Here is a 13190-nt window from a genome sequence, read left to right on the forward strand (position 1 = left end):
ATGAGCCACTTGAATGCGCCTCTGTTCAGATGGGAACCAAGGCTAGTGCAAAGGTTGCCGGCCGTGGTGACGTTCACTTGAAGTTAAATGTGAATGGCCGCATCGAACCGTGCAAGTTGACGGATGTATTGCACGTTCCGGACTTTGCGTTCTCTCTGCTCTCTGTCAGCCGAATGACTGAACTTGGACTAAAAGTTGGGTTCGAAAATGGAAAATGCATGTTCAGACGAGGCTCAACTGTAGTGGCGACTGCGACATTGGTTGGAGAACTTTACGTTCTCGACATCGTCAGTGACATCGGATCTGCACATGCTGCCACCCTGCAAACGTGGCATGAGCGCTTTGCACATGTGCATTCTCAAGGTATTGCTTCGATGATTCGTGACAATGTGGTAAGTGGAGTCAAACTACTTGGTAATGAGGCTAACAAAATCAACAATACTGACAATGATTACATCTCTGAAAAATGTTCTGCGTGCGTCTACGGCAAAGCCACTCGATCTGTGATCCCAAAAGAGCGGTCCTCGAGGCCGGCATACTTCTGTCTAGACTTAGTTCACTCTGATGTTTGTGGCCCCTTAGAGGTGCAGTCCATTGGTGGTGCCAAGTACTTCATTACCTTCATAGATGATCACTCAAACTGGTCAGTAGTGTACCCTATGCACCATAAATCAGAAGCATTTGAACGATACAAAATGTTTGCACAACTTGCTCAGACTCACACTGGTCGCAAGATCAAAGTGCTTCGCACGGATCGAGGTGGTGAGTATCTGTCCACGGAGTTTAAGTCTTTTCTGATTGCAAATGGTACTCAGCATCAAATGACGACCGCGTACACACCGGAGCAAAATGGCGTCGCGGAGCGACTGAACAGAACTTTGGTAAACTTGGTGCGCTCCATGCTAGCGCACAAGAAAGTTACAAAGGGGTTCTGGGCAGAAGCACTTGCCAATGCAGTGTACGTTCGAAATCGAGTCACGTCACGTGCCATTCCCCCCAAGATGACCCATACCACTTATGGATGAAATCTGTGCCAAATGTTGGTCATTTGCGTGTTTTCGGTTCAAAGTGTTGGTATACATTACCAAAACACAACATCCAGAAACTTGACGCCCGTGCAAAGGAGGCAATGTTTCTAGGGTATGCTGAAAATACGAAAGCTTACAAGTTGTGGGATGGTGATTTGCACAAAGTGATCGTATCCAGAGATGTTACTTTTGACGAGTCCACGGGAGGCAAATCTGGTGAACCGATGGATACAAACGAGGAGGCTACAACTGATGATGACACAATCAACTTGAACATCGATGAGGAAGTTGCAGAAAATGATGCAGTGGCATCAGAAGCATCATCGCCGGATGAACAACAAGACTCTGATGAATCCTCCAACTCCTCCCCAACTGCAGGGGAGGACGAAACCACCGAAACAGTTGACCAACACGTAGTTGAGGAAGAAACGATTGATCAGCCAACTAATCTCCGTCGGTCCACTCGCATTCGCAAAACGCCTGGGGCGTGGTGGGCAGCAGCTTTGGTGACTGCTGGACTCCTTAGCCACGCCCATGTGATAACGGAAATCCCAAACTCGTACAAGCAAGCTATGGATTCTCCAAAAGCTCGGTTCTGGCAGAAGGGCATCGACAAAGAACTTGCTTCACAACACAAAAACAAAACATGGACACTTGTTCCAAGATCTCAAGCATCAAACGTCCTGACGTCCAGGTGGGTTTTCGGAGTGAAGCAACTTCCTGACGAGTCCGGAAAACTGGTCGAAACTGCAAAGGGACGTCTTGTGGCACGAGGCTTTGAACAAGTAGAAGGCATCGATTACACTGAAACTTTCGCCCCTGTCATCAAGTTCACAACTATCCATCTGCTGCTGGCACTGGTTGCGCACTTTGACCTTGAGCTGCATCAGATGGACGTGGTGACTGCCTTCCTCAACGGTGAACTTCACGAAGAAATCTACATGGAGCAACCTGAAGGATGCATCGACAAAGTCAAACCCGATTCGGTGTGTAAACTTTTGAAAGCAATCTATGGTCTTAAGCAAGCCCATCGCCAATGGCATAGTAAGATCGATGAGTTTCTGATCACTGAACTTGGTTTCAACACTACACGCAGCGACCCATGTCTTTACATTCGACGTCAAGGCAATGTCATCATGATTTTCGCGTTGTACGTGGACGATCTGCTGCTAGCTGGAAGTGACTTGGAGGCCATATTATGGATGAAAAATGAACTCAACAAACGATTCGATATGAAAGACCTTGGCGAAGCGAAGACTTGTATTGGTCTAAAGATCGACCGTATACGTTCTAAACACGTCCTGACCGTCACGCAGTCGAAGTATGCCCAAGCAGTACTGAAACGGTTCAAAATGTCGGCATGCAATCCTTGCGTTACTCCGATGGAACAGTCTCGACATGTCACAATGCAAGTGGCCGAAACTGGCACTGATGACAACCCATGCCTTGAACCATATCGTCAGGCCATTGGATGTCTAATGTTCCTAATGATCGGGACCCGCCCCTGATATTGCGTATGCCATTGGAAAGTTATCTCAACACTGTGCCGACCCTCACGATTCGCATTGGACAGGTGTGAAACGTGTTTTGAGATACTTGCGTGGGTCCCAGCATCTTGGAATAGTGTTTGGTAAAGATGATCTTGGTACGGAACTTCATGGGTATAGCGACGCAGATCGGGGTGGATGCCTTGAATCACGGAAATCAACGAGTGGGTACGTGTTCAAGCTTTGTGATGGGCCTATCAGTTGGGCTTCCCGGAAACAAACAGTAGTTGCAAAGTCTACTTGTGAGGCAGAATACATCGCACTCAGTGAAGCATGCAAAGAGGCCGCGTGGCTTCGACGCTTCCATGCTGATGTACTTGGTGCGAATTCGGATCCAACAATTCGCGTTGGATGTGACAACGCTGGTACGATTGCGTTTGCTCAGAACGAATCTACAAATCGTCGGAACAAGCACATTGATATTACGTATCATTTTGTTCGAGATGCAGTGCAGCGAAAACTGGTCACATTGTACCATTGTCCGACAACAGAAATGCTAGCCGATATGCTGACCAAACCACTTGGTCGCCTGCTGTTTGAAAAGTTCGTGGGCATGGTTGGGCTTTCCGAGTGCAAAGCTGCCCAAAGCATGTGATCGAGGGGAGGTATTGAAAATGTGCGACCACATGCTGTTATCTGGAAAGTGCAAAATCGAGTGACACGTGTACATGACTGCACGGTCCGGGCGCTCTTACCCATGTCACGACATGACACGTGTAAAGTCTCAGATTTTGGGGTTCCGGGGACGAAAGTGGCCTCTCGGAGGGTCATGCAAATTTGCATAGTTTTGCCAAGTGGAACCTTGGCCCGTAGCACTATAGACTACACAGGAAATACTGCAATTCTATTGGCCCTCAGGTCTAATGCTGCAAATGTATTGGTGGAGCGTTGTCCACGTGTGCGTCATTGGCCTTGTGATGTACTTTAAATGGCCTGTATATGCCATAATTACGTTGTTTTGGGGGTTTCAAGTGGTTTGCCATGGTTGTAATGGGTAATTGCATGGGGCCCCCGGGCGGGACACATGTATCCCGTGTACACATGTACACGTCGCCAGGTGGATTCGTGTACGTACACATGTACACGCATCCAGGTGTATGCACATGAGGGTTTACAGTTTTACAGTGTCAGACTGTTTGCGATCCTGCGCGTGTCCGAGTACAGTACATGTGAATCAAAAGTACAACAAGTACTTCTCGCGAGAGGAATACAGTTGTGCGGTTATTCTGTGTACGCGTCACGCTGTATGCGAGTCTTGCGTGAGCACGCGCCGTTGCACTGTGCTCTCGTCATGGTGTGCCGTTGGATGCAAGTTCATGACAGTACTCGTGTGATTTACATGTATTCTCATGTGAGTTGTGTAGAAAGTCTGGATGCACATTGTTATAACTTGCCATAACTGTCTGACAGTGCTTGGCGAAATAAGTAAGGTGAGAAACAAGGATACGTATGGCGATTGTGATATGAAAGACGTTTGCGTTGTTGGAAATAGACAAGTGCCAAGTTGTTCGTTGCACAACAATGAAGTCTGGCATGACTGGATGCAGATTATTAAGGTGTGAAACAGTTGCATGCATAGGGCCATGGTTTACAGTCATTTGGAATGTGTAGAAATAGTTGTGAGCTAATAGTTACGAATCGATTCGTAAGGTGGAAATCGAACAGTATGGTCGGGCCACAAGAGGACCGCGCTTGGTCGCGCATAGTAGAGTATGGTTTACTGGGAGTCGGAGTAGAGCGATAGTGTAGCACTCGAAGTGAATAAGTATCGCAGGAAAACGGCTTCAAAGTAAACCTCGGCACCAACTCCTTCACTCACACACATCAACCTGCCTTCCTTCTTTCCCTTGCCCCTCCGAACCTACCATTAGATCAGCCATGGCCACCAATTCCACAGCACCATCATAGAAACTAGCAGAAAATAGCGACGTCTGATCATCAATATTTTTTGCAGCGATTTGGCCGATTTTGCCAGAGGGATGTCCGTCCGTCTTTTTTCGGCGTTTAGACTCGTGATAAGGTGCCTTGAGCCTCCTATTCTCAGCTTCCGATGTTTTCGGACAATCCCTGATGAAGTGTTCCCCTTCACACATTGGGTTAAGGCAATTCGGAACGCGACGCTTATGGGGCTTCCCGTTTTGGGGGTTACGGGTGTCCAGCTTGCTGTTTCCTGTATGTTCGTCGCCGCGCTCCCTGGGATTTGCTTCCCTACGCTTGGGGTCTCCTCGCCTGCCCATAGACTTTTACTTATGGCGAAACCTCCGTATCGGTGCATCCTCGTCCGTGTCTTCTTCCTCTGTCAATTCCCGGTATCGCCGGGCTGATTCCTGCAAGTCAATGGCGCGGGCCTCTTCTGCAAGCTGACGCACAAATTTATGGAAGTCATTCTTAAATTCTTCCTTCCGCAGGTCCAGAATCATACGCATCTTACTCTTCAGCTGCTTATTTGAGATGCATTTGAAATACGTGTCGGATAGCTATCTTAGATTTCTTCTCGACAAATTTCTCGTTGCCGCATTTCTTGAGGGTTGTGCTATATTTCAAGCACAAACGCCAGACCTGCTTCTCGAGATTAGCTCCACGACGAGGCCTCTCCATGCTCACGCTTACTATATCCTGCTCAATGATTCCCATATCGGAGTCCTTTTCGTCGACGCCGGCGAGCTTCTCAATGCATGCTCTGATCTGGTCCTCGGTTACGTTTTCCACTGAGATGGCCTGTGCCCAGTTTGCGATGATGAACAGTTCCAGGATGGATTCCTCAATGAAGTCCCGGTAAGTAGTGAGAGGGATCTGCACAGAAGCATCCTTATTTTTCTCTTTGATCATTCACTCGTATATGCTCCGTTTCTCCTTGAAGGTAACGAAATCTGTGACATTAATATCTACCAGACGGGGTGCCTCCACCGTCTCGACGATGGTCTGCCTCTATTGAAAATGTGCGACCACATGCTGTTATCTGGAAAGTGCAAAATCGAGCGACACGTGTACATGACTCGACGGTCCGGACCCTCACCCCATATCACCACATGACACGTGTAAATTCTCAGATTTTGGGGTTCTGGGGACGAAAGTGGACTTTTGGAGGGTTATGCAAATTTGCATAAATGCCGAAAATTTGCATTTGGCCCGAACCGTTATAGGGCTACACAGGCAATACTGCAAATCTATTGGGTGTCGGTCGGAATGCTGCAATTCTATTGGTCTGTTATTGTCCACTTATATGCAGTCATGCTGGTGATATATCTTGAATGATCTGTATACGTTTTAATTACATCATTTCGGGGGTTTCAAGTTGTTCACCATGGTTGTAATGGGTAATTACTTGTGGCCTTGGCGCTGGACACTTGTGTGCGGTGTACACATGTACACATCGCCAGGTTGCTGCGTGTACGTACACTTGTACACGTCGCCTACATACGGTCCGGCGCGTGTCCGAGCACAGTACATGTGAATTAAAAGTACAACAAGTATTTCTCGCAAGAGACATGTACTTACGTGAGTATTCAGTGTACGCGTCACGCTGTATGCGACCCTTGCATCAGCATGCGCCGTTGTACTACACTCTCGTCAGCATGCGACGTTGTACTGTGCTCTCGTTATGGTGCGCCGTTGGATGCAAGTTGATGACAGTACTCGTGTGATTCACATCGGATATCACGTGAGATGTGTAAAAAGTCTGGATGCACATTGTTGCTATCCGTGATAATTGTCTGGGAGTGTGTACCGAAATTAGTAAGGTACGAAACAAGGGCATGTATGGGGACTGAGATATGACAGGACTTTGCGTTGTTGGAAATAGAGAGATGCCAAGTTGTTCATTGTGCAAGAATATATTCTGTCATGTCTGGATGCAGATTAGTAAGGTGTGAAACGATTGCATGCATAGGGCCATGGTTTACAGTCACTCGAAATGTGTAGAAACTGTTGTGCACTGATAGTTAATAGTCAATTCGTAAGGTGGAAATAGAACAGTGTGGTCGGGCCACAAGAGGACCGCGCTTGGTCGCGCATATGGTGAGTACGGTTTACCAGGTGCCAAAGTAATGGGATAGTGTAACACTCAAAGTGTATAAGTATCGCCGAAAGATGGCTCCAAGTAAACCTCGGTACCAACTCCTTCACTCACACACATCAACCTGCCCTCCTTCTTTCCCTTGCCCCTCCGAACCTACCATTAGGTTATGGGCCCAGTCCCTCGCTGTCGTTTCACTGCATGAGTCTGTCGTTCTCGTTCCGTTGTTTCTGCCGCCGTTGTCGCTGTCGTTTTCGCTGCCGTTTCTCGTCGTTGTTTCCGCTGGTCTTCTCGCTGTCGTTGTCGCTCTCGTTCTTGCCGTCGTTCTTGGTTTTGGTTTTCGCTGCTGCTGTCGTTCTTGCTCTCTTGTGTGAATTGGTTTTGGTCATCGCCCCCGCTGTCCTCGTTGTTTTCGTTCTTGGTTTGGCTTTTGTTCTTGCTGTGGTTCTTGCTGCTGTCTCTGTCTTTGGTCTTCGTCTTCGTTTCCGCTCCCGCTACCGCCGTCGTCGTCAATCTCGCATTTGGTTTTTCTTCGTTCTCTCATGCAAAGTAAGTTTTGAGTTTCTTTCCATTTCCTACACATCTAAGTGATTGTCTTTGCACTTTTGGTGGTTCTTAAGAGCAATAATTCCAAAATCTGTTACTGACGATTATCTTCATATTCCTTATTGTGAATACCTGTTTTTACGGGGTTGTGTTAGATCTGGAATTAGTACCGGTGCGCTCTGCGCCTGGGAAGCTGGTCACCGGTCGAACGGTTCGGACATCGGAGGTCGTATCCGTTGAGGTGCTTGAGCCTGAGGATCAACCTTCGCCTCGGCTCGCGCTTCCGGGTCCGTCCTCGAGTTGCGCACCTTATAGGATTCTTCGTATTCCGCGCTCTGTTCCCGCACCAATAAAGAGAACTACGCATCGACTTTCTGCTCGGAAAGCGGCTGTTCTCGCGGATAAGCAGTTCAAGCGTGAGCGCAAGAGGAATCGTAAGGTGTGCCCGCGGTATAAGCGGTATTGTAAAGTGTGCGGCGTTAGTGGCAATAGTGCGAAGGCCTTTTACGACCACATTCAGTCTAGGTCTCATCGCATTCAAGTTGCCAACGCTAAGGAGACTCCGCGTTGTATCCTTTGCAATCGCGTCTTTGAGTCTCACGGGCACCTGAAGTGCCACGAGAACGGTGCCGCACACTTAAAGGTAGTTTGTGAACAGAATAGTTAGGGATTTCATCCAAATAAATTCACATATCTGTTCGCAAATTTCTCCTAGTGCAACTTCATAGTAATCATATCGAACTTCTTAGACGGGTGGGCTTGCCATTGTGTTGACTATCGGTTAACGGCTTGGGATCCCCGAACGGATTTTCGAATACTTGAAGTTTATTTGCACTAAAATGGAAGATCAAGGAGGAGGAGGATCCATCAGAATCGACAAACTGACGGACTCCAACTTCTACGTGTGGAAGCAGAAAATACAACTTCTGCTTGCTCTACGTGATGTTGACCAATACATCGTTGAGGGAAGAGTTCCAAGTGAGGAACGCGCGGAAGAGCGTAAGAAGTGGATCAGAGGTGACAGTAAAGCTAAAGCACTGATTGGTCTCTCCCTATCAGATGAGCATCTTGAGCATGTACGTGATGTTGATACTGCTCATGAGATGTGGGAAGCTATTGTCAACATGTTTGAGAGGCACACTTTGCTGAACAAACTAGCTGCACGTCGTGAGTTCTACACTGTGAAGATGCTTTCCGGTGAAAAGGTGCTTGCATACATCAATCGTGTCAAGCAGCTGGCAGCCATCCTCAAGTCAATGAGCGTAAACATCGATGACAAGGAGATGGCCATGGCAGTGCTCAACGGTCTGCCTGCCCGTTTCGAGGCTCTCATCGTTGCACTTGATGATCTCGGTAATGAGGAAAAGATATTCAGTTTGGACTTTGTGAAAAGTCGTCTGCTGCAGGAAGAGCAACGAGCAAACATGAAGTCTAGCTCCTCACAGACATCGGCTCTGGTTAATCGTGCCCCGAACAATCGGGACATAAACGATTACAAATGCACGAACTGCGGTCATACAGGCCATACAGCAACCCGCTGCTGGGGAAGGGATTTGAATGGGCGTCGCCCGGCTCCTCCTAGCGGATATAAACGGCGTATGTCTCAGCGGAAACAATCTGCATTTGTCACACAGAAACCTGATCCCGACATGGTTGTAAACAGCGTCGACTTCACATGTCTGATGTCGAAAGCTTCGCACACGAACGATGTGGCAACATCTCCGGCGACATCTCCAGAGATGTCGCCTTCGTGGCTCGTAGATTCAGCTTGTACAGCTCATATTACATATGACCGATCTTTGTTTGCAACGTATGAGCCACTTGAATCCGCCTCTGTTCAGATGGGAACTATAGAAAGGTCAGCGGGGCAGAGGGAAGAAGGACGGTTGAAGGTCGCTGGTGGTTGACGGGAAAAGAAGTTGATACCATTTTACTCTTGGTCGCCAACTATTGGCGCTACTTATACTCTTCGAACTACATACAATACGAGCCATTAGGGCTGGTCACGTGACTCTCCTTCTTGCACTCGTTGATAATCAAGTGACTCTCCCTGTTGCACTCTCGGTTGATAATCAAGTGACTCTCCTACTTCCACTCTCGGTTGATAATCAAATGACTCTCCTTCTTGCACTCTCGGTTGATAATCAAGTGACTCTCCTACTTCCACTCTCGGTTGATAATCAAATGACTTTCCTACTTGTACTCTCTCTTGCTAATAATTTGGGACCGTTTGAGAGTCAATAATATCTGAATGTACTATACTGTAGATTACAGATTTTACAATACAATTAATAACCACTGTGGCACATACGTCAAGAAGCGCCGAAAAAACAAGCGGTGACTCGCGTTAGCAACAGCATCTCTCGAGAAAAATGAAACATGTTCAGAATGTACTGTTGAGTGCCACGAGGTACATAACTTACACGTGTCACCACCAAAATGGAAACATGCTCGGAAATGATAGGAAAGTGCAACCGTGTACAAATATGACACGTGTCTACGTTGAAGACCAAACATCCTGAGAATGCTCTTGCAAGCATTTTAGGTTTCGTCGACGTACACGTGTAATATCTGTCAGGCTTGTAGCTTAGCATGTGGTCGAAGATTTCCAACACTCCCCCTCGATCACATGCTTTTACTGGACACTGCAAGCCCCAGAAGTTCTACAAACTTCTGGAATAGAATTCGCCCAAGTGCTTTGGTTAAGATATCCGCAGGCATCGAAGTGGTCGGACAATGCGACAATTACACAATGTTTCTCTTAATAGCATCTCGTACGTAGTGGTATTTTACATCAACATGTTTGTTGCGACGGTTGATCGATTCATTCTGTGCAAACGAAATCGTCCCTGCATTGTCACACCCCATCATGATCGTGGGATCAGAATCAAGTCCGAGGACATCAGCAACAACTTGACGCAACCAGGTCGCCTCCTTACACGCTTCACATAGTGCAATGTACTCAGCTTCACACGTCGAAGTCGCAACCACAGTCTGTTTCCGGGAACTCCAACTGATAGCTCCACCACAGAACTTGAAAACATATCCGCTGGTCGACTTGCGAGAGTCTGAACAACCGTCCCAGTCAGCATCACTGAAACCGAGCAACTCCGGCGATTTGGATTTATTGTCAAACACGATTCCTAAGTTTCGAGTCCCTTGCCCGTATCGCATTACTCGTTTTACACCTGCCCAGTGTGACTCACATGGGTTGGCAGAATGTTGGGAAAGCTTTCCAATGGCGTATGCCAAGTCTGGACGAGTGCCAACCATCAAGTACATAAGGCAACCGACTGCCTCACGATACGGTGCCTTTGTTTCGGAGTCGTTTTCGATAGAATTCGTGGTTTTGCAATCTTGTTCCATTGGAGTCAGAGAAGGGTTACAAGTCGACATTTTAAAACGGTCAAGCACATTTGATGCATACTTAGTTTGAGTGAGACTCAACGTCTTGGCGGTGCGATCTCTTTGAATCTCAAGACCAATGCAGACTTTTGCCTCACTAAGGTCTTTCATCTCAAACCGTTTGTTAAGCTCCCCCTTCATCCATTTGATGGCATCGATATCACTACCAGCGAGCAACAAGTCATCGACATAAAGTGCAATTAGCATGATAGTGTTACCAATCCGTTTAATGTAGAGGCACGGATCACTACGTGAAGTCTCAAATCCCAATTCACCGAGTAAGAAATCATCCACTTTGGTATGCCATTGACGAGGTGCTTGTTTAAGACCGTAAAGTGCTTTCAAAAGTTTACACACGTGATCACTTTTGCTTTTGTCAACGCAGCCTTCGGGTTGCTCCATGTAGATGTCTTCATCCAAGTCGCCGTTCAAAAACGCAGTCACGACATCCATCTGATGAAGTTCAAGGTCGTAATGAGCAACTAAGGCAAGAAGTAGACGAATAGTGGTAAACTTTATGACGGGGGCATATGTCTCAGTATAGTCAAGACCCTGCACTTGCTGGAATCCACGGGCAACAAGTCTGGCTTTTGCACTTTCAACTATATTGCCATTTGCATCAGGCAGCTGCTTGACATTGAAAACCCATCGAGATGTCAAGATGTTTGACGCCTCAGATCGAGGAACAAGTTTCCAGGTCTGATTCTTAGTCTGTGATGCAAGTTCTTTGTCAATGCCGGTTTGCCAGAATGCAGCTCTAGGACCGTGGGTTGCTTGTTTGAAAGTCTTGGGACCTTCAATAGCGACATGCGCATGTGAAAGAAGAGCAGCTGCAAAGTTGCTCCTCCACCATGATCCGGGAGGTCTACTGATTCGAGACGATCTTCGTACAGCTGGAGTCGGAGTTGGAGGGGTGACATTCGGAGTTTCGACGGGAGGTGATACATCATCTTCATCATTCTCACCTACAGAGTGAGTGTCCTCGTTTTCAATAACCTCCCCTGAAATTTCATCCTCTTCCGACCCAACCTCATTAGCATTTGGGGTATCGGCTTCATTCTCATTGTCGCCACCGAGCAATACAACGCCAACGTCAGAGCTGATTGAATCTTTTTCATGTGCAGGAATGTCATGCATCCCACATGTCGATTCATCAAACTTGGCATCTCGTGAAACAACAACTTTACTCAACTCTCCGTCCCAAAGTTTGTATGCTTTACTGCATTGCCAATAACCGAGAAACATCGCTTCACGCGCTCGCAAGTCAAGCTTACGGAGCTCTAATTTCGGTAATGTATACCAACACTTTGACCCAAATACTCGCAAATGGCCAACATTTGGAGTTGACTTCATCCAAATGTGATGGGGAGTCGTGTTAACTGGCAAAGCCCGTGAAATAACTCGATTGCGTACATATACTGCAGTGGCAAGAGCCTCTGCCCAGAATCGTTTACTGACCTGTTTATGAGAAAGCATGGAACGGACAAGATCAATCAAGGTTCGATTTAAACGTTCAGCAACACCGTTTTGTTCAGGTGTGTAGGCAGTGGTGAGCTGGTGCTGTGTACCGTTTGAATCCAAATATGACTTGAATTCTGTCGACAAGTACTCTCCCCCTCGATCAGTGCGAAGCACCTTCACTTTGCGACTAGTGTGCGTTTGGGCAAACTGTTCATACCACTTGTATTTTGCAAAGGCCTCAGATTTATTTCGCATCGTGTACACAACAACCCAGTTCGAGTGATCATCTACAAATGTAATGAAGTATCTCGAACCACCAATGGACTGTACTTCGAGCGGACCGCAAACGTCAGAATGTACCAAGTCAAGACAGTTCTGTGCTCGAGACGATGATCGCTGTTTCGGGATTACTGATCGCGTTGCTTTGCCGAACACACACGCAGGACAAACGAGAGAGTGATTGTCAGACTTTCGATTCATTGCTCTGATCACATCGCTTTGACGAACATTGATGCCACTTACCACATTATTGTGAATCATTGATGCGATTCCTTGTACGTTAACATGGGCCATTCGTTCATGTAGCGTCTGCAAGGTAACTACATGAGCAGAGAAAGTTTCATTCATGACATCAAGTATGAATAAATCCCCAACTTGACTAGCTGTGGCAACTACAGTTGGTCCTGCAGTCACGATGCATTTGTCTTTTTCAAATGACACTTGCAAGCCCTTTGAAACGATTTGGCTAACAGACAGAAGCGAGTATCCGAAATCAGGGACATGCAAAACGTTGGACAATTTGCAAGGATGTGGACTACCATTGACGTTCAACATGAATTCTACCTCACCACGACCAGCGACATTGGCTCTAGCCTTCGTGCCCATCTCGACTGATCCAGATTGCATCTGTTCATAAGTAACGAACAAAGAGCGATCAAATGTAATGTGGGCACTGCAACCGGAATCCACAAGCCATGACCCTGCGTTCACTGCCTTCTTTTCGGGAGAAGAAGTCGAAAGCAGGCATGTAAAATCGCTTTCAGCAAAGGCAGCAGTAGAAGTTTCATCTCGAGATACAAATGCACTTGGCTTCATGCCGGGGTTGCGGGACCGGAACCCGTCTGGCGGTGCTGGTCGGCGCCCATTCACGTCCTAGCCCCAGCAACGCGCTGCAGTATGCCCATGTGT

Source organism: Chondrus crispus, genomic scaffold (genome assembly GCF_000350225.1).
Source record: "Chondrus crispus Stackhouse genomic scaffold, scaffold_198, whole genome shotgun sequence".
Classification (NCBI taxonomy): Eukaryota; Rhodophyta; class Florideophyceae; order Gigartinales; family Gigartinaceae; genus Chondrus; species Chondrus crispus.